The sequence below is a fragment of the Zonotrichia albicollis genome, chromosome 9 (assembly GCF_047830755.1).
Source record: "Zonotrichia albicollis isolate bZonAlb1 chromosome 9, bZonAlb1.hap1, whole genome shotgun sequence".
In the NCBI taxonomy this organism is placed as follows: Eukaryota; Metazoa; Chordata; class Aves; order Passeriformes; family Passerellidae; genus Zonotrichia; species Zonotrichia albicollis.
Window position 1 is genome coordinate 29,494,944 of NC_133827.1, and position 27,832 is coordinate 29,522,775.

Below are 27,832 nucleotides of genomic sequence, written 5' to 3' on the forward strand. Positions count from 1 at the left end.
GTGAACATGTACCAGCTCTGATACTCAAGACCTAGGACAGACCAATAGGGCAGCAGAGCACCAAAGACAGCCTGTCTGCAACTTCTCTCCACTTCCCTTTGCCTCAATGCATTCTTTTAACATAAAACTAACATAAAACTTTTAACATAAAACTAACTAACTATGTCTGTATTTCTTATAGACATAACGAGCACATGGACTACTCACAAAACCTAATAATTTTAAACTAATAATCTAGCTGACAAATTGAGATAAGGAATGCTCAATATCCAGGGTGTTTTCAGTAAGCAGGTAAGGACTCACTATTGTTGTGCTTTCAGATGTGTAGCAGTAAAAGCCATCCTATAGCAGTGTTTCACAGACCAGTTTAAAACTCATAACATGTGTCTGTGACATTTGCTTTCTGCAAACAGGCTTGCAGCCTTGTTGTCAGAAAACACAGGATGAAAGACTGTGCTCAAAGCAAATTTGCTTAAAAACTCAGTAAAAATGCCTTAAAACACTGGGACAAGTTGCATAGCCTGAAGGCAAGGAACTCCTTCAGTAATGTTTCTAGCTAATGCTTCTGAAGCATGCAAAAAAGTAATACAATTTTGTTTAAAAGCTGGAAAAAAAGACAGTTATTTTTGTGTGTTGGATGCATTGGAGATAGTAACACGTCTACTCAGGGCTGCATTCTGTCTCCCGTGTACCTCATTCCTGGTGCTCTACCAGAAGATGATTGCCAATTACAGCAAGAGAGAAGCTGAAACCAGAATTCAAGAAGCATGTAGAGATGTGTGGACATGGTATTAAAACAAAAGGAGAAAAAAAGCTGTTTGAAGTAGGCTTAGGTAGCTTTGCCCTGAAGCTCAAGCCAACAACTTTCTATAGAGCAACAGGAAAGCAAATAAATCACTATAATTTATTTATACTAACTTTTAAAATAGTTCACTCTGATTCTTTTTGAGTACCATCTCACAAACCTGGTTGTTAAATATAAATTAAAAGTATTCGAGAGGTAATATTTGCAAAGCACTTTTGCATCCACAGATGAATGCTGCTGTATAATATGAACATTGACATATTTGACAAGGCAACAGAGTTAAGTGTGATACAGACTCAGACAAAAGATTTTTTTTTCTTGTCTGAAAAGCCCTTGTTTTGTTGCTAATATTAGAGCTACAGTGGCCTATTTGACAAAAAGCACCTCCTAATTTGAGAGCTGTAGCTCTTAAGCTCCATAGTAGCAGCTATTTACCTGGTTGGCTCACTCTTCACAAAATGTGCCCATTAAGCTCAGGGGATAAAGCAAAAAAAAAAACCCAACCACTCTACAGAGCATGACTGAACAAACAACAGTGCTGGTATGTGTTTGATAAGAGACAGCAGAGGAAAAGGAGATAAACCTTGGGGTGCAAGACAGGAGTTACATATTCCATTTAGACCAAAAGGGAAGGTTATTATTGACTTTACTGGGAATAACTCATGATAGCACAAATTCTGGTTGCAGGTGTTTGGAGGATTTTCCCTGAGGGAAGGTTTATGGTATATATACATACATCCATATACAACACCAGTTTATGTGTAGGGAATTTATGCATGCAATCTCAACCAAGAGTAAATTTTAGCCCTTTTCTTCTTCACTGATGTTTTACAAGCATTTTCCCAGCTTGGCAGGGCTAAATTAAATTGGGCAACGTTCTGTGTGTGTTTGATGTCTGCTAAATGAAGTGAGGGTCCAATTCGTCATATTTACTCAAGCTCACTCAACTCTAGTAAAAATTAAAATGTTCCAGTTAATTTAACGAGATAATTCAGCTCTCTGAAATCTTTCTTGCTCAACATTTGTTGCCATTTAGAGTTGAGGGTATGTGCTGCCATGTAATTCTTTGGACAGATCTGAGGACTTCGTAATAAACAGTAGGCTTTTAAGACACTGGACTGACATTGTATTTAATCTCAAGCAAGTTCCTGAACTGCCACTGGAGAGGGGAAGTCTAGGATCAGACCCTTTGGGTTCATTATATAGAGAAAAGGGATCACACAGAAAAAGCCATGGAATGTTTAGGCAAAAATCAGGCTGACTTAGGTAGCTGTTGGAAGATGAAAATTAAAAAACTGCCATGTTGAGTAATTTGGATTAAAAACATAGAGTAAGTAAGGGCTGCAAGAACCAAAATAATCAAGTATCCACTCATGCTTGGTACTTGGAAACAACTTCTCTGCCTTGAGGTGAATACGTCTTGATCTTGCATCTCAATTTTATGTCATATAGACAAGGCAGCCAAAACATCCTGCAATATTTGTGCTACATATCTGATAAAGTCCACTGAAATTATTACTCTGTGAAACAAACCAAGACTGAGAATTTATACCTGCTCATACCCATAGCACTGAGATTTACTCACAGGAACTTGCAATATTGTCTCTCTACAAACTGGCAGCACTTGAGCATTCCTTATGGAGGAGGGCAAACCCAGAGAGATGAGCCTCCTGATAATGCTGGGTGTCTAAAGCTAAGCAGAACCACTCCAAGCAGAACCACTCGGATGCCTTCAAACACCCTGCCTTCAGTCCTTCAACTTCCTATGAGACTGTGGAGGAGACAGAGGCACTTAGGTAAGAATCCATTAAGCATCTCAGCAGCTTGGCAATGTTCAGTACACTTTGAAGAATATGCAGGTAGGTGAAATGTAAAAAGCCAGTACACGAATGCAAAGCAATTTAAGCATATTGGTGCTTGGGATTTGAGCAAAATTACAGCGGTGTGCTACTCTTGCTGCAGAATCAAAAGCAATGCAGAGCACACCTGGTTTCATTAGACAAACCATGAGCAGCCAAAGATGACTATCATTCACCCCTGGAGAGATGTAAGTCAGGTGGGTGAAGAGCTACCATGATAATAAATACATTTTAACGTGCAAATATATGGGGTTTTTCCATAGAAAACTGAGTAAAATGTTTTCAGGCTTTTTTTTTTCTTCTAGTGATTCTTAAAATGTTTTCATTTTCTATTCAGAAAAACAAATGACATAAGCATTATCAGTGATAGTATTGAATTGCAGTGAAAAAAAAAACAGCAAGATCATTTGAAAAAAGTTAAAATATCACTAAATTCCTTTATCAATAACAAAGCTCTTTCAGAAATATATCATTATTTCTAATCCCTTCTGAGCAAAAAGTGTGATGCAAAGGTAAATTGGAACCTGATAAAAAAATTCTATAATTATGAATAGTCAAGAATTTTAAAAAACTCAAACCAACTCTCACCTGAAGAAAAGTTAAAAGCACAGGGTTATTAACATTAGAAAAGAGACACATAAGAAGGACATGATCCAAGTATGAAAATGGAATAGCTGGAAAAGGTTAGAAACTTCACCTTACAACAAGGGATTTACTGAAATGAAAAGATGGCAAATGCAAAAATGATAAAAAGAAACTTATTATCTTCATTCCCTAATTGAACTATGGTAGAGAGCTGAATAAAATATTTTTCAGTTTTCTGTTGTATGGTGCACTGTAGTAAAAATAGGAGCATTTGAAATAAAGTATCCATAACAATACTTACAAATGTTATAAATATAACAAGCACTTTCCAAAGAAAGTAATATATTACATTTAAGCTTCAATGTGTTGATTCAGTGTCTTTCATTGTATCCTTTATGAGATAAATGGTAAAAAGAAACAATCAAATGCTATTGAAGCAAATTATCTCAGTGATCAACAATTAATATTTTGCAGTAACAATGGGAATGGGAATTCTTGGGAATTTTTTCTTTGAATTTTTGTTTTTTATATTTGCAAAATGGAAATTCTCATTTCCAACTACTTTGGCACTCACCAACACTAGATGTCTTTGAGAGCAAGAATTTACCACAGCTGAACATTAAAAAAGGAAAGAATATCCACCGTGATTGGAGAGAATGGGAAATAATACTTAGTAAAGAGCATTAAATCTCTGAGACTTCCCCTAATTTCAGGCACTCTGACTTGGTTCCTGGGCTGGTTTACTGTGTTTGCCACTAAAACTGTTTCCTCCACAGCACCTGTTGGAGAAAGGACGTAGGGCTGGAAGGAGCACTGAGTGTAATGGACTCATGGCCCAATGGACCAGCTCCCAACGGAGCACATGCAGTGCAGATGGGAACCCATGAGTTCAGGATTTCAACCTGTCTTTTATATCAACAGCAGGGAAACAGCTCCCTGGAATGATGCTGGAGCCTTGCAACTCTCCTGGGCATGGAGGAGAGAGCTGACACCAAAGGAATTTGGCCAAATGCTGTCCCAAGAACTCAAACCTGGTAACAAAAGTGAAAGAATAAAACTGGAGCCAGAAGTGGCAGAATAAAATACATTTTCAGTTCTTTGGAGATTGAAAAAACCTATTGTCTGCCCCCGATGCTGAAGATGGAAAAAGAACACACATGAGCTGAGTTCATAGGCTGAGCGTTACTTGCAGCTCTTTCAAATGATGAAAAATGCAGATGAGGCTGATAAGACGACTCAGGGGTTTCTGCTGGGTGCTGCAGCATGAAGAGGTTGCCTTTCATACAGGACAGAAAGCCAAATTAGGTCCATGTAACTGTTCAAAATTCATTAGAATGACCTTAGTTAAGCTTTGCTTCCATGCACGCTATGGTATATGATAACATAGCCTGGAGCAACAGCAGTAGTGGTGGTAACACTTTCTGAAATATTTCCACTACTTGAAAGCCATTGGATTTGTTAAAATTTCTAAAAGGATTATAACAGGATGAACTGGGTTTTTCCCTTTTACTTTCTCAAAGCCAGTATAATAATATTACACAGAGCTTTTCATCTTCAAAGATCTTTACAAATCTTAGCAATTCACAGTAACTGAGCAGTTATAAAACTATAGTAAAACTCATTTTTTGCTGTCTTGCTAATTTTTTCATATTATTTTTAAGAATTAACTTTACATAGCAATAATTTCTTTCATTGCACTTGTTCTGCAAATGTAACATGAAACTCATTACTAAGGGAATTTGAACAGTCACATCCCCCATATAATCATTAGTCATAATACTAATAAAAATAAAATATATTCTGACTCCCTGCTATTCCAACAGAAGGTGACACACTTTCAGTGTAGACATTTAATTCATTTCTCTTTCACTATTCAAACCACATGCAGGAATAACATTGAAACAAGCATTACCAAAAAAATAATCTTACCAAGTATGACCATATATAAAATCTGTGTCAGGTAAGAACACAAAGTAATTTTATTATTCCCCTTTCAATTTCTAAGCAGTTGCTATACTAACATCTAAAATATTCCCATAACAATCAAGTCATTGCTGCACAAACAGGCAATTTCACTACTTAACACTAAAGGTCTGAGCTTGCCCACTGTGGGCAAACACCCTCTGCTCCTGCTCATGTCAGCGGATGCTGAAGGCACCCACCAAGCGACAGGACTGACTCGTCTGTGCTTTACTTCACACCAAAAAAGTGCATTACAGAACACAGGGTGTTTCTCAGTGCAGGGAAGGAATCTGCACCCAGACCCTGATGGAGCAGATTTGTGTACCTGAAGACTCCCAGGCACCTTTGCCCACTTATTTCCAGCAGCACGAGGGGAGCTCAAAGGCCTCCAGCTTGCTCCGGAGACCCCGCTGGCGCAAAACACCAACTGAAGTTGGAGCACTTTCTGCTCCCAGCACTGGTATGAGTGTCCCAGTTTGAACATTCTAATAATACTTAGCAATAACTTCTTTGAAGCCAGAGTAGGGGTTAGGCTTTTGATGGCCCTAAAACACTTCCTAAATGAGGCCCAATTCTGCAGCCCTTTCTGTCACTGAACAGCACTTAACTGTCCCAGTGATGCCGAGGTGACACCTTACATGGAATTGTCACTGCAGAGGCAGAGAAAGAAAATGTATAAACTAAATTTAAACATAGAATAACTAGGCAAGGATGAAATACCTGAGTCTTATGTGTCACTCATTCCTTTGTCTTAGCTTGCTCCACAGTAAGAAGGCATTTCATATCATCAAACTGCCCTTTGCACAAGGGTCCAACAAGGTCTCATGAACATTTCAAAAACCCTAGAACTGCCCTAGTGAAAAAAAAACTCTTTCAATGTCCTTCATTGCAAATAGAGTAGGGAGGAGAGGGACAAGATCTCCTGACTTCTGGACCAACTCTGGTCTTGTAGCTCAATGCAAAATGTGGAGAGGAGAAGAATGAACAGCAGACTACATACCAAAAATAATAGAAAACAGAAAACTGGCAGGTCACGATCATAAAAAAGTCTGCAAAGGAAAAAACACTCTTTTTTTTTTCTCACAACATCCTTGCAATATGTTTTTTTTTTTCCTGCCAACTGATTCCAATACTGAACACTAAAGCCTGGGTTCTGGCCTCCTGGTAATAAGTAATTTGCAAGAGCCTGGTCACAGAGACATCAGAAAACCATGTAAATTGCTTGGATGGGAAAGCCTCTTTCACAGGAGAGAGCTGTAGGTGGTAGAGAGGCTCCCTGCCACAATTTTACATTCCCTGGACACAGTGATATAGAAAGAGACAACAGAGCAACGCTGTTCTTCTGCCATCGGGCAACCTCCGCCTGCCCTCTGCGGCAGGGATGGGTAAATAGTGAGGGTGGCTCCTGTTCTTCACAGCCACAAACCTCAACACAGCTTTTAGAGGTTGGGCTGTTTTAAACAGTGTCCAAAGGCTGAAAATGTTACACTGAGTTTCACTATATAGCTGCACATATTAAATTTTTACTGTCACTTATCCAGAGCAGGGGATTTACTTCCCGTATATGACAAGGTTTACTCCTAAGGGATTTAATGTGGTGTTTGCATTTAATTTCTCTATGAATGCAGCCTGTAATATGAGGAAAACAGAAGCTAACAGAGCATGCTCTGGGAGCTCATACTTCTTCAGCCAAAGTTATTCTCATCCATATGCAGAACCAAGCTGATGGCTTTATTTGGGGTAACTGTTAGAGGGAAAGACCTAATTCATGGAAAAGCAACATTCTGGAATCACTTCTGGCCTACCTGAGAGGACCAGGACCACTTTCCATGGCTTGTCTCTCCTCTCACATGCCACGCTGTTGGCCTTCTCCATTCTCTCTGAGACCCTCAGGAAACATGGCTGGGTCAATAATGGGAAACACTTGAGTAAGGAGTGGATACTGACATGATGCACAAACCCCACTTCCAGGTTATGCAGCTTCCTTCCACGTCAAACAAACGTCTCACACTGAGCATATGGCAAAATGAGCACTCAACTCTGCCAACTCCATTGTTCAGCTGCATGTCAAATCCAGCTTTTTTGGTGTTGGAATTACATCAACCTTACCAAATGAGACTAAAATATTTTTACCTGTCAAGATACAGGTCCTGAATATTGTCTTTTAGATCTCACTAAATACACAACAAGCCACAAAATATCTCAATCAGCATTATACATTGTATTACTACCAAAACACAAATGTCAGAATCAAATGCAGTTGTAGTGCAATAAACACCATTACATCTTCCTTCTAAGGTCATTTTTCAACCAACCTTTCTGCTAAAATCAACATGGCTGGTCTGTGCTATTTAATTATTGTCTAGGCTCAAAGATCACCCTTTTCTTTTCTTTAATTTGAAAAAAGAAAAGCCTTTTTTTTGGATTAACAAAAATATTAAACAGCAAGACTGTGGAACATAAAGGCCATCGGTTGCATTTTGCACAGGATAGGTTCTGGTTGAATGAGATCTGGGATGTGTGCCAAATTAATAGAAAAAATCCTGTTCTTCCTCTCCAATAGCCACAATGTTCATTATTAAGAAAAGCATATGAACCGCAGGATTTGATTTTAATAACACCAATGTCTTCATTAATCTGTACTTTCCATTTAGCCTCATTATTAAGTAAATGCTGAGTTAATGCAGCACCTATTATTGTTGGATTTTCCATGAAAAACCTCCTTTCTCTCTTCTTTTCTAATTCATTCAAGGACTATCAGGTGTGTGTGTCATGTTTTTAAACAGGCCATCCTCTGTCAATGGCTGTTTTCTTCCCTCAGGTCTATGCAGCTACTCCAGTAACATGCGGTCTACAAAGCTGAAGAGTTACAAAAAAAAACCAGCCCAAGAGAACAAAACCCTAATAAACCCGCTCCTAACTCAAAACTGTATTTGTTTTGGTGGTGTTTTAAATGCTGTCATGTCAAGGAGCCTCTTACTATCACCTGCAACTGAGCTGATCTTTCCTGGATGCTCCACGCAGCCTCCTTCTAAATCACAATTCCTGATGGCCAACACCGCTTTGTATCTGCCGAACAAATAGTGGCCTTTTGTCCAGCACAAGTTCCTAAACAAACTTAATCTCTCTAACACTGTGACAGATGACATTTAGATGTCCTTGTTACCCTTAAAATGAGTTTTATTGACAATCAGAGAACAAAAAGAAGGCCCAGATAAAGCCCAATGTTTTATAGGCCTGCTAACAACATCTTAGTTCTTAGTGCAGAGGGTGTAGAGAAAGCCTGGAGTTGCCCCCATTTTCCCCTGCTTTGCTATATCACCATGACAACAGATATAGAAATCACTTAGTGACTCCTAGAAAGAAAACACAGTGACACAGTACCCCTTGTATGGCGAATCAAACTAAAGCTTGCATTCAAATGGCTATTCAGCTTGGGCATTCATGTAGAGGATGGGGTGGATTTTACACAGGTAACAACAACAGAAAGGCCAGCAAGCACTCCAGCCACAGCATATGGTAAAGTCTCTGTTTAATTAATGCATCCTCAATAGAATTTATCCATTTTAAATTTGTTTTCTTTTACTTGAATCATCATTAATGTAAAGGGCAACATTAATCAACATCTTACAACTTAAAAGGGCATTAAAAAGTGATCTTTCCCCCTCCACGCCACAGAATCTTTTCAAGTACTTTTGCTCACTGCGACTGATTCCAGGCAGAGTTCTTAATCATAAGGCAAATCTAGAGAGGCCTCTACTGGCCAGCCTCTCCAGCTGCAATTTTTCCATTTTTGAGTGACTTGGAAAAGCGAGCAGTGGAGTAGCTGCAAAGCTTTTATCTTAAAGTTGCACACAGAATGGATTACTGATAAATATATGGCGCAAAACACAGGATAATTGTGTTTTGAAGCTATCATGTAAGGTATAACTTTGCTGTTTTAAAAAAGTAAGAAGACTAGAAAGGTTTATCCTGGCTGTGATGTGTTTGCCTCCATGACATTTTGAAACATTTTAAGATTATAGGTCTAAAAATTAATGGGTAATCATTTTTCTTTGTGGACAGGGCTCTCCTTAAAGTTGGGACTTAAATCCATTTACACTTAAAATTCTCATATACATGTGGCATTTTATATATGCATTCCTCACAACTGGAGTAAAATATACATCAAGGCTCAGAGAAATGAAATCAAGAGCACAAGAAAAGGAACTTATTGAATGATAGAGGATCCCTGCTTCTGTGGGCTTTCCACAGTGACAGGATAAAGACAAAGAACTTTTAAAAACCCCTTTTGGGTAAAATTTAATGTTTCAGGCAATGGTCAGTGTGCTTTGTGCTAATCTCAGCAATTTTGTTTGGAAAATAAAAGTTTCTGCTGTGTCCTTTAAACAAAAATATGCTGTGTGAGTTTGAAGACACTTAAAACTAAATTGACTTTCTTCCTTTAATTTTTTTTTAATTCTACTCACCAACCACAAACCATGGGAATAAAAAAGTACCTACTAGGCAGAGAATGCAACTTACTAGGTTGTAAGTTATTGCTGTGAAGATAGGAAACTTCTAAACATCAAAACACATGGAGAATGGGCAAACTGACAGATTTGGTGAAATGAATCCCAAACTTAAAGAAGACACCGATTATAAAAACAAACTGCAAAATATTGATGGAAAAAACAATTACAAGGGAACCTACTTACCTTGGATTGTGGTAGGCTGCTCCAAAATCTTAGGCTAACTGACTAAGATTAATTTTTTCTGTGTAGAATACACACCATGGCATCTCCTAATACTATTATTTTCTTTTTAAGTCTACAGTCTCTAGTAAATGCTTAGGAATTCTTAGGAATTAATACAGGTTATTTATATTATACTTACAGTTAAATTTTCAACCCCTGTGTGATCTGTAAGTACACTTTTTTTCCTCAATAGAAGACAATTTAATAAATATCAAATATTTTAGAGTATTAGCTAGTAAAATTTACATTTATAATAAACATTTACAAAATGCTTAACATTTAAATAAATTCATCTGCCCTTCAACTTGAAAAGTATTAAAATGAAAGAAAAAGGTATAGCAGGACAATTCCTCCCTGACCCAATACAATTTTTACAAACACCTAAAGAAGAGGGAAAAAAGAAAAAAATATTTTAACAATCCTGGATTAGTTTGTATTTCTCACAGGACCCAGCACCGAATATCTATCTTTTTGTATAATTTCTATTGGTCCAAAACAGGGTACAATGCACCAGCTGATTTACCGCCGGTTACCTTTGCCGGGAAGGGCAGGGAGGGAGGTGTAGCCCAGGGCAGCTCCCCCCGACGGTCACGGCAGCCGGTCCGGGGCCCGGCTGCTGGAGCTCGCCCGGGCGGTGCCCACAGTGCCCGCAGTGACCCCTCCTGGGCCGACAGTGCCCGCAGTGCCTACAGTGACCCCTCCTGGGCCCGCGGCCCCGAGCGCCGCTCGCCCCGGCCCGGCCGCGCCGGCACCGCGCCAGGCCCGGGCCTCGGCCGCGCCGGGGAACCGCAGCGCTGCAGGGAGGAACACGAGCAAACCCCGTTAGTTAAACCCGGTTAGTGAGGAAAGAACTGCAGCCAGCGGCCGTGGGGACGGACAGTGTGAAACACTAATGTTATCCTTCAGGTATTTCCTTAAAGAAAGGGATTCTGTTTGGAAAGTGCTGTTCCAGGAATAGTTCAGGGGTATGTCCAACAACTGTGCCCACAGCGCAGGGCTAACTTTAGACTTTGCTGCTTTTAGTGGGTTTTATTTGTTTGGTTTGGTGGAGTTCTTTGTTTGGGATTTATTTTTGTTTGTTTGTTTCTTTGTGGTTTGTTTGTTTCTTTGCCGTTTGTTTCTTGTTTTGGTTTGTTTGTTTCATGTTTTGGTTTGGTTTTTTGTAGTGTAAGCTCACCTATGCAGAAAAGCTGGAAACATTTGAAATGACAATTTCCACTGGTCTCACAGCATTTCATGCCTAACTTTTAGAAACTACAGGACAAATAGCTTACAGTCTATTTGTCTGCAAACAGTGCAGTGCAGTGCAGTGAAGTTCTGCAAACTCTAGGTAACAGGCACAAACCTTCAAACAGCAGGAACCCAGCAAGGACTTCTCATCACAAAGATTTTGCCACAAGTCACAGTGTCCTGAAAGCAAATTGATAAAACTGGATTGGAGGAAAAACATGTTGCAAATATGCCTAGATTGAGAATATCCTTTACTTGCATTTGAATTAAAACAGAGAAAAAAATGGCAAATTTAACTCAAGACCACCCCATTGCACGAGGAGCAATTTTTCCTTTAGATACTCACAGAATTAATGTTGGATAAAATTATTGCCAATCAGTTCACAATGACCAAGATATCCACAGTGGTCTTAGATGTCAGTCTAATAAAAATAAATTTTAAGAATCATAGATTCTTAGGAATATGAACTGTCAGCATTTCATCGAGGAATCTCTGGCATGTGGTAATTTCCTGGTAGAGATAGAATTACACAGATTTGGTGACATCAAAGTGTAAAACAGCTCACACAAATTGGTTGAGAGAGTTTTTGTTTTCTTATTTCTACTGAGTTCATTATTACTGTTTAAAAATCCAAACAAACAGCATATGAAATACCAATTAATAAACATTTTCAGTATATGAATTTCCAGGAAATTCTGTGAACAAAAGTGATCTCAAAATGATACACAATTCCAGTCAAATCTAACAAGTGATCTGACAGCTTTTTGGGCACTAGCACAATAGAAAGTGCATAGAAGCACCCAGGGGGAAAAATCTCAACAGATCTGCTTTTGCAGGTGAAGCTGCAGTAGAATGCAATCGAATTTGCTGCATTTTTTATTATAATAATTCACAAATATGCAATTTACTAATTATAACATACAATCCAGAATTAATAAACTGGGAGTTAGAAATCCACAAAGGAGAAATTAATCACCACTCAAGAAATGTATTTTTTTTTCAAATCAGCTAGGCAAAAACAGGGAAGCAATGCAAAAAATATATAATATTATTAGCTGATTGAATAAAAAGCCCAAGTCTTACTTATGAGTATGTTTTATAAATATAATTCTTCGAATGTTGTTCAATGAAACATTTTAAAAAGAAATATTTTATATTGGCTGCATAGCAACATATGTATCTAATAGAAGAAATAATGTTTGAAGAGATTTTTAGATGTATTCACATGTTCAATACAGAATATGCAGAATTACTTAAAACTGTATTTTATACATCTTCTTTATATTTTAAAGCACTGTTGAATTACAGGTAAAGTGGGAGAAAAATAATCTGCCATTTCTGTGTGAAGTACAGAACTCATCTTTTTTTGATCTTATAGTTATATTTGAGATACTGTGTTGACTTTCTGATGGTGTGTTGTTGTTAATATGTCATAAAGAGAGGACAGTCAAAGTGTTTGCACAAACCACAGATAGAGTAGTAGATATAAAAGAGTTAAAAAAAAAAAGCAGGGGTGGGGGGGCGAGGACTAAGACTAGTACCTGGGGCTGTACCTGCCTCTGCCTTTGTGATGAATATTTCAGCTTAGGGAAACCAAAAATTGCAAAATGGCCAAAGTTTCCCCAGGTACCTGAAGCAGTAATTCACCTAATGTCTACAGCAGCCAGGGAACAGATTCCCTCTCTGCCCTAGAAGAGCCCATTTATCCGTTTCACAGGGGATTTGTGCAGTGCAAAGCTGCCCAAAGCCCATGGGCTGACAGAGGGAAATGGCATCCAGCAGCACAGGGCAGCCCAGGCAGCCCATCAAGAGCAAAGCCACAAAACAGAGCCAGAGGCAGCTCCAAGGCTGCCAACACAACTGCCTACAAAAGCTGCCAACGAGCCAGAAACTGCTTGTGGGAAAATATCACTTACCCTTAGCATCTGGGTCCCGTGATTACTGTCCAAAGAAACACAGGCTGGTAAGATAATGGCAGGATAAACAGCACTTCATTGCTCCTTTTTCTCCCCCTTTACTCCCAAAAAATTTTTGATACATCACCTCCCAAACTGGGAACAATTTTTTAAAAATCAGTTGTTTTAATCTTTGTGTTACTCATGAAGTAAAATGAGTCTTCCTGCCTGATCTCTAAAAATAGCTTTCGCACGCGCTTCCCCTGGCTCTCGATGTACGACACATAGTGGGGCCATTTGTTACCATTATTGACATGTTTGTGGTGAGCTGCAAACGTGTTTACAGTTGAAATGAAGTCCCTGCTCTCTTGGAGGTAATCCTGGGGTGTCTAAAAGACTCATGGGAGTCCTTGACATGGATTCTCTGAAATGAATTTCTGTTCCCATATAAATAAATTATCTCGGGGCCAAATATTTATATTTTCCTTCTATTTCAGGAAGGCAGCAGATGCAAAGGCTCCTGATGGTTCTAGCAATAGTGCCCTGCACAAGCTGTCTGCTGTTGGATGTAAGGATGAATGGGAGCAAAGGAGGAAGAGGAGGGCTTCGCACTTACCCCTTGCAGTGTAACAGAATGAGAAATGGGGCTTTTGCAGCCAGTAAATAGGGTAAAGTGAGAACTGGCTCCCTGAGGTGATGGGTGTCAAAAATGCTAGGGAACCTAAAGGCCAGAGATGCCTCATGGCGAGTGAATTGGCCCTAACTTCCCCAAATTATGCCAAAGGTTGACCAGAAAATTTTACAGTCGTTAGCTTTTGATCAGAATGGATAGATTGCCATTTCTGTTCACTGCAGTTTCTATTAAAAATATACAACCTTGTCATCTTACCAGTGTAGTAAGGATTTTTTTCTGCAGAAATTCACTAAAATAAGTAAAATTTAACCAGAACTGCAGTTTGTACCTTTGTAGCACACTGAAACACACCCAGGCAATCACTCATTAAAGCTGTCCAGTTATGTGTAACATATATGGGACTGTGCAACATGCCAGGTGTTAAACAAAACATGAGGTGACATCATTCTGCAGAGTGGGCTATAGAAAATATAGTCTCCTGGTGATCTACAGAGAAAAAACTCACTGCCTTTTGGGGAATTTAATAGAAAATGACAGAAGAGTTGTAACTGTCTTTATATTTTGAAATCAGGCAAATCTGTTTCTGCATTCACAAATTCATGTTTATAAGCATCAAGCCTACACTAAATCTGTCATTAAAAATATTCTTTCTAGTAAGGAATAAGGAGCTTAGAGTGAAATGAACAAAATGTACAGGAATATCTGTGAGCTGCAGATAGATTTAAGAGTACAGCCAGCAAGAAAATATCCAAGGGAGGCTAACCAACAATATAAGAGGAAACTGTAAACTGAAGTTCCTATGTAATAAACAATATGGACCAATATGGATTCAATGCCACAATCTGTTTTCCTGTGGTTTTTTAATCCTCAAAGACAGAAAGGTGTTTGGCTACAGCTCCTTTGATTGATAGATTATTTGATCAAATGTTGCTGAGAGATGATTATTTCTATTCCTGTGCAAACTAATGAATTCCAAAACCTGCTCAGATTTGTAGTGTTATTAGTACCTTCATTAAGCAAACAGCAAACATCATTGTAAACAGTTCAGCTCCTCCTGGTCCCTTGGACAAGAACTATATTCAAAACCAAATGTATCTCCACTGTGAGGCTGAGCTCTGAGAGGAAGTTACTGTGCATATCATTAATATTAGCCAGTCTTGTCCTTGGAAACAAGAGAAGAAATAAATGTGCAAATACATTTGTGTCAGTGGAGCAAAGTACAGAAAACTCACCAAGGTACCCATGATGGACTGTGTGACTCTTGCTTTCAATGCTGTGGGAAGATGAGTACAGAAAATGTTTATTAGCTCTGAGTATGGTCAGGAGAAAACATCTCAGACAACATCACATGAATGACAAGAGACAGATGATAGGCTAACTCAGCTTTACATTAAGCAGAGAAGTTGACAGTGGTATAAAACCACTAAAAGGTTGTAGCTAAAGTCAGGGTTTACGTGCAGGCTTTTGATGCAATACCACAGTACCGGATTTAGAATAAATCAAGGAAGAAAAGTAGGTTATTTGTTCCTTTTAATAGGAAGCCACTACACACAGCATTTAGCTTGCTTTTTCTGTTCATGCAAACTTTGCTTACTGCTTTTTTTTTAATCTTAGTGTCTTGAATATTTAGTGGTGTACAGATCTTGCTCACATTCAACATTTTCATATTTCATTGTATTTTAATTACTACAAAACCCTATGCATAAGCTGCATCGTAATATTATTTGCTTCCACTCCACTGAAATCACGTTCAATTTCTTGATCATGGAAATATTTTTAATTTTTTTAATATGGAGTTATCTGAGAAGACAGTTTCAGCAGTGAGGCCTAGTGTTGCAAATGAAACACATACCTATGTTTCAGGACAAAAAAAACAAAGGCATTGTATCTTATGTACTTGAAGAGAATGCCAGTGCCACTTCATCCTTCCAATCTTATAGTTCCTATATAACCAACAGAAAAATGTTGAAACCATCACTAGTATTCATCAATTAAAAAAAGATTTTGTCCTAAAATATGTTTGTGTTTTTTCCTACAGAAAGACACTCTTTTATAAAGGCAGATGTTTCTTTTCTCTTATGACATCAGCTGCAACTGCAACTGCAGAGAACTAGTTAGCTGCGCACACACACTGCATGTTCATCCTGTATTCTTTGGAATAACTGTCCAAATTTTATTAGGATTTTCTTATAATGATGTTATATGATGTCCTTGTGATACCTGCATATGTAGAGATCTTAATATTGATTTACGGTGTCTTTTGCTCATACTTGAGCAGTGTAGATAGCAATTACAGCTGTTGGTGGTATCTATTTTGTCTTTTCATAATTGTCATTTTTAGTTCTGCTTAGGATTAAAATATGAAAATTGCATCACGTGCACACGAGCAGGGCTTTAGCCAAGTTATCAGCAATTTCACAGCAGCATCATCATTTTAAGCAGCATCCTCTTCATCTTGTTTATGAAAACCACATACTGTAACATAAACTTTTAGAAGGAATCATATGAGCTGCCCTGACAAGAAGCCCTCATTCAGATCATTAATATCTTCCCCCAAAAAATCATCAGGGACACAGAAACACCTGTACAGCTGTACCAGATGCTTCTGAATAGTTCTGCTTGGGTTGCTGAGATCAATCAGTTCAACACTACTCCTTAGCTGGATCTAAAATCACTTACAAAGTCCTTGTTGTCAGCACTTTGCTCAGCTAAAGTTGCAAAAGTGCAGTGGCACATGCACTTTCTTAACTGCACAATGGAGTTTTAAAAAGCAGTAAAAACAAACATTCTTATGAATAATAAGCATCTGTTCATTCTTCCCAGTAATCAAAATAAAACATATTCCAAGGATGTAGCTGGAAAAGGGGTAGATAATATATGTAAAGAAACAGCAGAAAATATTTCTTAAGAGTGCCCAAGTTTCTGTGTTTAGAGCAGTGATTTTCTTTAGGATTAGAAAAAGAAACCCTTGTGCAGGGTTGACTTGGTGCTGGTTTCTATATATTCCGTTTATGTACAGCACACAGCTGAGATAATGGAGAGCAAACATTACATGCAACATCCTCACAAGCATCAAGTTTGTGTACCAGTCCTCCCAAGCAGAGTATCTCCTCACTTGGCAACTTCTATTAAAAATTAAGTGGAATGAAGAGAAAACAGTCTGAGGTGCTGTTTGGTTTTGTTTTTTGGTTTCGTGCCTTTTTTGTTTTTTTTAAATACACTGTGACTGGTATTTTAAAAGAACTTTTGCACACATTTGGATACAGATGAGAACAATTAAATGCCCTCTAATAATTGATGTATATGCAATCTATAGCGTGCATTCTCTTCTTATTAGAGGCTGTGGGTTTTTTGTTGCAATCTAGCTAATAAAGGCTTTCTTTTCCACAAGAGAATTTTGACAGGGTTGACTCCAGACGGCTTTCCAGCTGAGGTCTGGGGCCTTGCTGAACCTTCAAAATTTTCCCATTTGAGCTGCATCAAAGTGAAGGAAATTCAAGGATCACTAACGTCTCAGATGGTAGCACTTGCCCTAACAACCAAGGTTCAGGAATTCTTTGGAGCAGGCTGAGGTCATTTTTCTCCCCTTTTCTCCTAATGCTTTTCTCTATTAATCAGAGCTCACAGCTCAGATTGGTCTTCAACTTCCTCCCAATCCTTGCTAAGCCTGTCATTTCTAGCTATTATTTACTTTAATGGACTTTGGCTGATCCCTTATGAAGCTTTGGATCTGAGAATAATAAGGCTGGAGAGTAACGGGCACAGACATGGGTGTGGGTTTGCCTGCAGATTAACCGTGGCAGATGGGCTTTATTGCGGTTTCCTGTGTGCCGAGTGTTGATTGAGAGGGTATAATGAGAGAGGTGGTGTCTGCACAATGGCTGCAGCCACTTCATTGCACCTCGCGTCTAAACAACCCCATTTTTCTAAATCTTTGGGTTGTGAAATTTTAGGAAGTCAGAGCACAAGAACAAGTACAAAAACAACTGTAAATAACCATGAATGTTAATCCAACCCTAATTGGTCCCTTCTTTCATTATGGGTGCATTTTGCTGAGCTTCCCCCCCCCCCCCCGCCTTTTTCTTTTAACAAATGAATGATATGGACAGCTATGCATACATTTGACTTTTATAACAGTTTAACACAAATATTACTTCATATCAACTTATATTATTATTAATATTAATGTCCCATTAGCTTTTGCATTATTAACATCAGCAGCAAAAGCTTATCTTGCGATCACCCTGTTATGCTTTAGGTTTTTGTCATCTTGGGAAAATTTGTTTGAATTAAATTATCTATTGTCTAGAGAGTATCAAAAATAACAGCAGGAAAATTGCTTAGTATCTGGCAGAATGAGTCAAAAATATGCTTTTCTAAGTCCAAATGCCATTAACTTTCAACAGCAATCAGATGATAAATTATTTTCAGCTATAGGTACTATCAAAAGATCTTTTACAAATTCCCCATTTTAAGGATTTTACTTAATTCCTCCCTTTCACTGATGGATTAAATCACAACTATTGATTCTTTTCTTCCTTTGGGGCTTTACCCATCTGTCCTAACGCTTTCATCCCAGCACCCCTTGGGCTGAGAGAAGTGTTCTACAAATGAACCAGTGAAAACCTGGAGAAGATTCCAGGTCAAGTTTGTGTACAAGAGTTTAAATTTTTAGTGACAGTCTTCCCTTAGCACAGACGAAAGTTTCCACACAGAGCCGCACAAGCTAGCCCCACCAATTATCCTCCTCCTTTGAAAACCATTATCAAGTTTTTCAAAACTTCTTTCATTTCACTGTTGTCACTGGATGAAAAGGAAACTAACCACCATGTCAAGACAACTCGGCTGCCTGGCAACCAAGGGCCACATTTTAATTCTGACTTGCTTCTGGTCTTGACTAATGGAAAGTGACTATGTTAAGCCAGTCAGAAGAGTTGTTTGTCACTTCTGAAATGCAAACAAAACTATATTGTTTCGAAAGTCCTGGGCATGATTGATGTAAAGATTTACAGTAACATCATTCATTTGCCCTTGTGTTTTAGTGGGATTGATGTCATATCTTTTCATGCTTTATTAAATGCTTTCGGAGAACTCAAATACATGATGCTTTTTGTCCTAAAGAATCTAAAGAGATTTTTCTTATGCAAGAAAACTGGACTCCAATTTAAGAGATTTAATGATTTGATACAACACGTGACTGTAATTTAATAAGAAACATCACTTGAGAAATGTGAATATACAACCTGATAATAAGAAAAAGAAACCAAGACAGGGAAAAAAATAAAATCAACAGTTTGGGGGAGGGGAAGGAAAGATACACTTACTTGCCAGCAGTAAAGCTTGTTTGGACAAACTTTCCCACAGCTGAGTTAATTTTTTTCACTTCTAATACCAGAAGAGAAGTTCAAATTCTGCTCCCCACCTCTTCAATTATAAATATATGCAGTCACAATTATAAAATATGTGTCCATTTTTCTATAAAACATTACTGAAAATATTACAAGTAATATCAACATCAATTATCCTGACTAACTATGACAGATTCAAAGAGGTTTAAACAGCTTGTTTCCAAAGTCATTTTAAAAATCCCCTCCAAAAACAATTATATTGCAAATTATTTTTGTAAAGGCCAAGCTGACTTTTCTATTCAATTAAGAATCAGGAAAGGATGAATGAACCTACAGACAGTTTTCTTGTCTGCAACAGTGAGACAGACTCATGCATTCTCCATGTATAGATACAATTTTTTTGTCATTACACATGCAAAACATATATATGTGTGTGAAACAGAAAGGAAAAAATAGCTGATATGGCAGTTTCTGTTCTATTTCAAGTACATAAATTACTCTTCAAATGCCTATTATGCTTTAAGGCAATAATTTCATTAATATATAGGGTAGTAAACTTAGGCTTTTGAAAGTATACTTATATTAGCATCAATGTTATGCTAGAGCTATTTTCCAAAATGAGTACGATAGCTTTTTGCTGTTCTGACAATACCTGTTAATAAGCAGACCCTTGCCATTACCTTTTTTTAAACAGATATTAAAATTTAAGCACAGTAATAACATGCACTGCAATTTCTGTTGCCATCTGGGATTCTTAGGGGTAGTCCAAGAGGACTCTAGCATGTCAATTCTCTGGGCAGAAATTCAGAACTTTAGATGAATAGAAGGTGTGTGTGAAGAAAGGAGAAGCAATTCAGCCTTCTTGGTCCATGGTGGAAGGTGTTTTATTCCAAGCCCTCTGACAAATCAAGCTGTTCTTTACTCAGCCCATGCAGTACCAAACCCCTGCCTGGAGCCCTGAGCTCATGAGATGTGGGACTTTACCCCCAATGTTATCCAGCCCTGAGAACCAAATGGTCCAAAATACGAGTGGTCAGCTCAGCACCAGCACTGTGTTCTACAGGGGGAGAGGATACAGGTGGCTGTCAGGAGCTACCACATGGCTTCAGTGCCCAGAACATGGCAGTGCTGCTATCAGGGGGGTGAGCAGCTGCCCGAGCTGTGTGAGCAGCAGAGGGCCATGGGGCAAGAGGGCAGAGCACAAGCAGAGGGAGCCCAGCAGCAACAGCACCACTGCTCTGGCTGAGCTGGGGAGGGAGGACTCCCAGCACTGGCATCAAACCTGTTGGTTTGCTGATGCACATCAATATGGATGTGTGTCTCTCTGCTTTCCAGAAAATAATTAAGATCTCTGCGTGGCCTGCTACTTCAGGATCACTCAATGCATGATTAAATTGAAGCATTAGTGACCTCAAGGAAGGAGAAGGAGGAGAAGGAGAAGGAGGAAGGGAAGCAACTGCCCAGTCTTTCCATTGAGGGGAAGTCAGGACTGGCTCAGGCACAATAAGTCCATTGAATCAGGAAAATAAATATGCATTCATTCAGAAGATTATCTAATCAGTCTAGGTCTAGATATTAGGTCACTGGGTTACCTCAGTCCACCACCAGTCTCAGCAAGCTCTGCATCTCCAAGAAGAAACAATTTAAGAACATGCACATTCCAGGATCACAGCATTTTTACAGTTCTCATCATAGCCAAAACGCAGAAGCTGGGTGTAAAACTGTCTCTCTACAGCCAAATTACATACAAAGCATGTTGTAAATCAGCTTCACCCCAGGGAAGGCAGGCTGTAAACTACCGATCATTTTACACTGCTACGTTGAACCATCATGGCGGAGGAAGCCTGTAAAGGTCAAGAGATTTTTCTAAACTACCTGCACCTCCGGAGTAGCTCAAGAAGCCACATAATCTAAAGTCCTCAGATAGTATTTCTCTGACTTTTTTTTTCCCCTTATGGAAACAACTGTGTAACATTCTAACTGCCTTCAGCTTCTGCTGAGTTAAACACGTTCCAGCGTCTCTAGAGCAGCACTCAGACATTTGTGCTCCCCTTTGCACTCTCCTGGGTAAACCTTCTGGGGGAAAGAATACATAACCAAGCCCTCAGCTGACAGTTTGGGAGGCCTGCCACTGCTTATTGCCATCAGTTATTTTTCAGCTGATTCAAAGATAGCACAAGGGCTGAAAGCTTGTAGCTATTTCTTTTGAGAAAACAGAGTCCAAAGAAGCTCCTCTTAATCTGGGGGTTACTCAAGAGGTTCCGGTACACTACCTTAGACCAACTCAAAATTCAAAAAAAAAAGGAAAAGAAATTCTTCTTTGCAGTATTTGGAGGCCCATGTTCCTTTCCAAAAACAAATATGCAAATAAAATTGCAGTGCAACTGACTGAAACTTTATACAATTGTTCCAGGTTCATAAACATTTCATGAACTCAGATTAAATTTCAATTACAATACAAGTACTTCCATGAGCGGCAGAAGGAAAGATGCTGTTCTCCCCTGGCTTTGTGCTCATAGTTAGATTCCCTGGGACCTCAGGGGGTGCAAGTCTCCAATGGAAAATGTTGCTCTAGGTGGAACATTCTCTGTTCTTCAAGGACTCCTGTCACCTTTCCCTCATCAGAAATTATGTACATCTTCCCTTGCTACCAATTTCCACAAAACCTATAGCAACTGGTCAGCAGATTCATTTCCCTTAGGACAGACTGACACAGACATAAAATATACATGGACATATGTGATTGCATAAAGCATATTTACAAACAGGATAAAAACTAGATTTCCTTGAGTTTAGACAAAATCAACAGTAAGAAAAGGCCAAAGTTACAAGCAAGGACTGACACAAGCAGTGAATCAGTAGTGTCCCTGTCTCTGTCCCAGAAAACACCTTTTTCTCTGGCTCCTGGCTAAGCTGCCCTTAATCGGACTTGTCTGCCTTTCGATCTGGTTTAGCCAAAGCTCTTTCATCTTTTACCTTGCGTACTGCTGCTTTTTCTCTTGGAGCCTGCCTTTCAGTGCTGCTGAGCTCACCTTCCCCCTGCACCGCAGGCACAGCGCCCGCTCTGATCCCCTCGCTAACGGCAGCCACGGCTCCCGGCAGGGCAGGCATTCCCTCCGCTGTGCACAAGCCCTCACCTCGCTTGTGGCAATGAGGGCCCTTCAGCTGGGCTCACACTGCCCCCTGTCCCAAGACAGGCCCTTCCAGCCTCTGAAATCCCCATCTCTGGGAAGGGGATCACTACCTCCTGCAACTCCAGATGATGCACTGGTGCCTCACATTGTGCACGTTTGTCAGCCTTCCATTGTAGGTTCCTTTCAGCAATGAATGCAGCTTATTTGTGTTGCACATAGTGCCATGCAAATTTAGGGCACTATTTTAATGCATGATAAATAATTACTATAATTAACAGGAGGAAAAAAAAGCCTCCTGGCAATTTGTCAGGACCAGACACCTCTTTTCATGCCAGATATTTTCATATGTATGACATGTACATATAAGATCCCTCTTGCCTCTGTGTGGGGACATGCATCTCCCATTAGCAGTAATGGGAATTATGTGTGTGCACTGAGGGGAAACTGTAGTCTACTCTGGCTGGTGTGCTATGTTGGTTGTGTTTTATTGGATCATATGGAGCATGCCATATAAGAAAAGAAAAAACACCTTTCCATCTTCATTGTTGACAGAGAAATATATAGAAAGCCCCTGTACACAATCATGCTTTTAATTAAGTGCTATTTGCAGGTGCTGTTTGTCTCCAATTTTTATAGCCATTTCTGGAAGAGCAATAACACAAATAATCTGCAAAATAACGTGATTAGGGATAAAAATTAGCTAGGGTTACTAGACTGATGAGAAATTTTTCTAAAAATGAGTATTTTTAATAAACCACATTTTGAAACTATAAACATCCTTGTATTGGTAGACGCTGCACTGCAAAGTACTAAACTTCATTTCACTATCAATTTTCTGATTCATCTGAAGAAGTTCATTATCTGTTAAATTGAAGGCAAGCCTCCCATGGAGGAATGCTATCTAAAGATGGATGTGTTTGTGTGTGAAAGGATAGCCTTTCTTAGCTGTTTATCAAAGAGGACATTCACAGGGTAGGTACCGTACCTCACTACTTGGTAAATATAAAGCACCATACAAGCGTACATACAGTCATGACACTGGTTCATGTTTGTTGTCTGGTTGTAACACATTAACACAAATTTAGTCCAAACATCCAAAGTTATGCTGCTAGGAATGTTACCATCTGGTTTTAATGAATATCTGGGGTCCATTTTTCAGTTAAGCTTTTCATAGTGTGTTTGTATGTTGCTTTTTCCAAGCTATCCGCATAATTGCTTAAAGATTTTACTGCAAAATTAATATCCTCACTGTGAATGAGGGAGAAGGGCAAAAACCAGGATGACAAAGGCTGAAATGAGGTGAAAGGCAAATTCAATTTTTCCTTGCACCATAGAAACCTCGTCAGGACTAGCTTTATCTGGTAATCCACATTTAAACTTTAACCTGTAGGGGGGCTCTTTGTGTTAGTTAATGTAAGCATAAAAAGAGTCTGAACCACTAATCAGATTAATCATATTTTGTGAGACTCAAAAGCTTCATTAAAAGGACCTCGTTTCCAAGCTACACATTTCAGAAAGAGAAAAAAAGTTGGCTATGAAAAGGAAAAAGTAACACTGAAATTCAAAAAGACACAGACTGTGTGTCTCCTGGAATTAAACCAACGACAGTTTAGAGCTGGAACAATATCCACCTTCATAAAACACACCTTGATGATGCCAAAATAATTAGGACATTTTGCTATTGAAATTATGCATTCTCTACATTTACAAAGCTTTATCTTATGCACAGCAGAGAACTATTTAATAGATAACTACAGTAAATGTCTTTCCTTTCCTCACATTTATGGAAGTCTCCCTCTCTGCTGAAGCAATCATATTTCCTGAGTACTTCAGGTGACCCCTCAGAGACAGGAGAATGTGAATATCAGAAGAATAAGAATCTGTCATCTCCAGTCAGGTTATTACACTCACACAAGAAACACTCCACTTGTCTAATGAGCATGAAAGTGAGAGAGCAAGCTACTCTCCCAAGTTAGTGCAGCATTGTGCTCTCTTTCAAAAACAACAGAATATCTTCATTTTCAATAAACAAATAGTTTGCCATAAATGAAGCTTCAGTGAGCTTTTGTTCATGCCTATGGCATAAAAAACATGGTTTTCTTAAAGTTTGCATGAAGTTTAACAGGAACCATCTGCACTTAGGACAAACATTTTGCACTTAGTGTGAAACTCATTTCTATCTCAGCCTACCCTGCACTGATCTGGATTTAGTGGGCCTTTGAAATCAGGAGATGTTTTGAGGAAATAGTAACAAAGTTGAAAATGTTTGGAAGATTATTCAATACTGGGCAAATGAAACACATCAGAGCAGTTCTATTCTCCCTAAAATATATTTAAGTGGTGAGAAGAGAAATCAAGACATGACATCATGGGGAAAATAATTTGAAATACAGACTCATCCATTTTCCAACCTTGGGACTGCAGAAGTAGAGTTAGCCTCACTTTTGTTTTCCAAGTCAGGAGGAGCAGCCTCCTGCTGTATCACAGCCAAACTCTTTGCTAGCTTTTCACCATTATGTGTTTGTTTTACTTTCCCCATAACTTGCCAAAGTAATCTTGCTCCTACCAGCTGCACAACCCTCTGCATGATCTGTATTTAACTGGTCCTTGACTTCTGGAAAAATCAGGCAACCTAAAAAACATTGTTACACACACATCCACAGTTCTACACTCGATGTAAGGTTATGAGTTTAATTAGTAGCTTTCTAAATGTCTGTTTCCAAGTTTTGTCTGTAATTGCACTGAGCCTGCACTGCTTGGCATGGTCAGTTATACCTAAAGGCACTACTTGTTCCCTGGCTAAGGTGACAGCAGGTGAGGAATCTTCTGTAGGAAATTGCCAGTCACCAAGGAATTGTTGCCACATGCAAAGCTCAGAAAGGAAGGTCAGAGCTTGGGTGGGCCAGTTCCCTCTCCCACCTTCACTCTTTCAGCTGATGTTTTCCAGTTGCTGCATATGCGACAGAGGCTTTAAAACAAGCACAATGGCCAAGCTGTCTGCACTTCACAGAGCAGACACTTCACACAAAGTTTTACCACAAGCTGTCATTGTATGGCTACATTTCTGAGCGTGTGCCATTGTGTGCCATCCTGTGCCCTGAGGTCTTCAGTGTTTCTTCATCAAACCAGGCAGCTGTCAAAATGTGCCTCAGCTCCATCCAGCACACATTCCCCAGCTTTCCTGTCCAAGGAAAAGGAGGGGAGAAAGGACAGCAAGTACCAAGGTCTTGCTCCAGTGAGGAACTGGGATGTAGCCAAGGACAGGCTCCCAGGTTCCTAGTGTCGATGTAGACTGTTACACCAGTAAATTCTTCAGAGAATATCACACAAATCTAAGTTGTTTACAAGCTGCCTTCAGCACGTTTGCACCAGTGCAAAACTGGAGCAACTGCATCATCTTTGACAGAGTCATTCTAAGTCTAAGCCAATGCAATCTAAAGCAGAATCTATCCCTTTAGTTTGGATAATGATCTAGAAGTGCTGCCCTAAAAATACCAAAACAAAGAATTTTCCTGAACACAAAGAGAATCGTTCATAGATCTGACCCAAAGCCATGAATTTAAATGATCCAAATGTAACTCAAAGAGACTCAGTCTTTGTATTAAGAAATATTTAGTAAAGCACTGGGATGCATTAAGACCACCAGTTTGTATTAGGTCAGGTTTTCTCACCCTTCCCGATACTGTCTCACCTTGTTTTATGACAAGTTCCAGTGACATGCACATAAGTACTCCCAGAGTATGTTTTCATGCAGTGCAAAGAGTTAGGGGAAAAAATATTCCCTATCAGGTTGTCATCTGAGCTGTGGTTCTTCCCAGACTATAGCAGGGCAGAGTCAGAGGGATTAACTTCCAGCATTACTGCTAGTCTGCTAAAAATGCTGGAAATGGTTTGAGGCTGTCTGCTTGCCTCTGCCCTGAACTGCACTGGGGCTGTTCCTAAGTCAGGTTCTAGCTGACCTTAAGGACCAGCTGAGAGGAAGCAGCTACTGCAGCTGTCCTGAATATGCTCTGCATATTTCCTATTGTATAGGTTGGGAAAATTAGTCTCAGAGACATAAAAATCACACACTTATGACCACAGAGTTTTGTGCTGGTGACCCTGATGGAGGCAGAGTCTTTGACCTCCAGGTGTGCTGTTCTTCCTCGTGCCTGTGCACTGTTTGCATTCTGGGGGTATTGGCACAAGGTGCAGGATGCAGGAACTCAACAGGGCAGGTTCATTTCACCAGAGATGGACCTACAGTGGCACAGCAGTCAATCAAATTCAAAGGCTGGGAGGATTCAAATTAGGCTCACCATCTCACACTAAATATGGTTTGATAATTTTTTTTCTCCCTCATTTTGATACTACTAGGTTCAGGTAATGGTATCTCTAGTGAAACCATATTAAAAACTGTCCAAGTCTATACAAACTTTCAGCCAGAATTATGTGTCTAGTTAATGAGATAAGTTTTTCACAAAGAACTTGAGAATCTCAGTGAAAATAAGAAATTAATTTATGAAAGTCTAACCCTGCCTTGCTTTAAATTTTTGGGTCTGTTGAAACCAAAACAACTTTTGAGTTCATTACATAGATTGGATAAGGTCCACATTCCCTGAACTGCATAACATGACATGTCATTACTCATTCCAGAACAGATTTTTCCTTTTCTTTTCTTTCTAGAGACACACACACACACAAAACACACAAACAAACAAAAAACCCTCCAAACAGAAAAACAGCTTCCCCATTTCTTTGTTTCCATAACTGATAGTTACTTTAAAAGGTAGTACAAACGTTATAAATTCAAAGAAAGGCAACACTGGAATGCCCACCAGTGCTGCCCACAGCAAAGAAAACACATCCAGAGTTTTTATCACTTCAAATAAAAATTTCTGTTCTGCAAGGAGAAAATCCCCTCTCTTCTGTTGTTCCAGGCTCTACAGATCACTGGGTAGGTAAAGCAAACTTCTGATCTTTTGATCATCCACAGCTCTTTAGAAATAAGTTTCCCACAAGGCTCATGATGCTCCAAGTCACTTTTTTTCCTGTTCTGCAGCCTCCCTCTCTCCAAGTTAAAACTCATGCAGAACAAAACAGCACTGCTGAGCTTGGCGACATCACGAAGGAGGAATCTGTGGCACCCTAAGGCCTGATTGTATAAAAATGTGTAACGTTACCAGAAAGGGGAGTGGGAAAACATTCCCATGACTGCTTGGTAGGGCTTCACCCCTATGAGACATGTGTGAAGAGAGCTTCACACCTATGAATATTGTGGAGTCCAACCCTCATCTCTTCTCTGAGATCTTAAATAATGTTCCAGCTGGGGACCCAACTATAAACATTTTTTGCACTTAGAGAGCAATAAAAAAAGAACACATGGGATTGGAAACACTTGGTTAAATTTGCAGCTTTTCTCTTCATTATAAATAATGAGGATGCATCTTTTCCTTCCTCTTCCTGTCAGCCACCTTCTGTTCCCTTGTTTCTGCTGTACTGCCATCTAAACACTCCTATCTTTAATCTTTTAAGTACCTGGATTAATTTATAGCATCTAGAATACTTTGGGACATAAAACTGCATATGGCAAACTCCTACAGGAGAAGAGTAAACTTAACTCCCTCTTCTGTCAGAGCTGTCCCAAACACAGAGAGGATCCCA

The 27,832-nt window shown here is 39.2% G+C and overlaps 1 long non-coding RNA gene across 1 annotated transcript in view; it reads right to left on the bottom strand.

The window, feature by feature from the left end:
* The window catches only part of LOC113459583 (uncharacterized), a 49,711-nt gene extending 38,916 nt beyond the window's left edge, over positions 1 to 10,795 (bottom strand). Inside the window, exons 1-2 of the long non-coding RNA XR_003380967.2 lie at positions 10,481 to 10,795; positions 7,017 to 7,113 (exon numbers count right to left, since the gene is read on the bottom strand). This is a non-coding gene — a long non-coding RNA (uncharacterized LOC113459583). The remainder of the gene's footprint in view (positions 1 to 7,016; positions 7,114 to 10,480) is intronic.
* Positions 10,796 to 27,832: the final 17,037 nt, after the last annotated feature.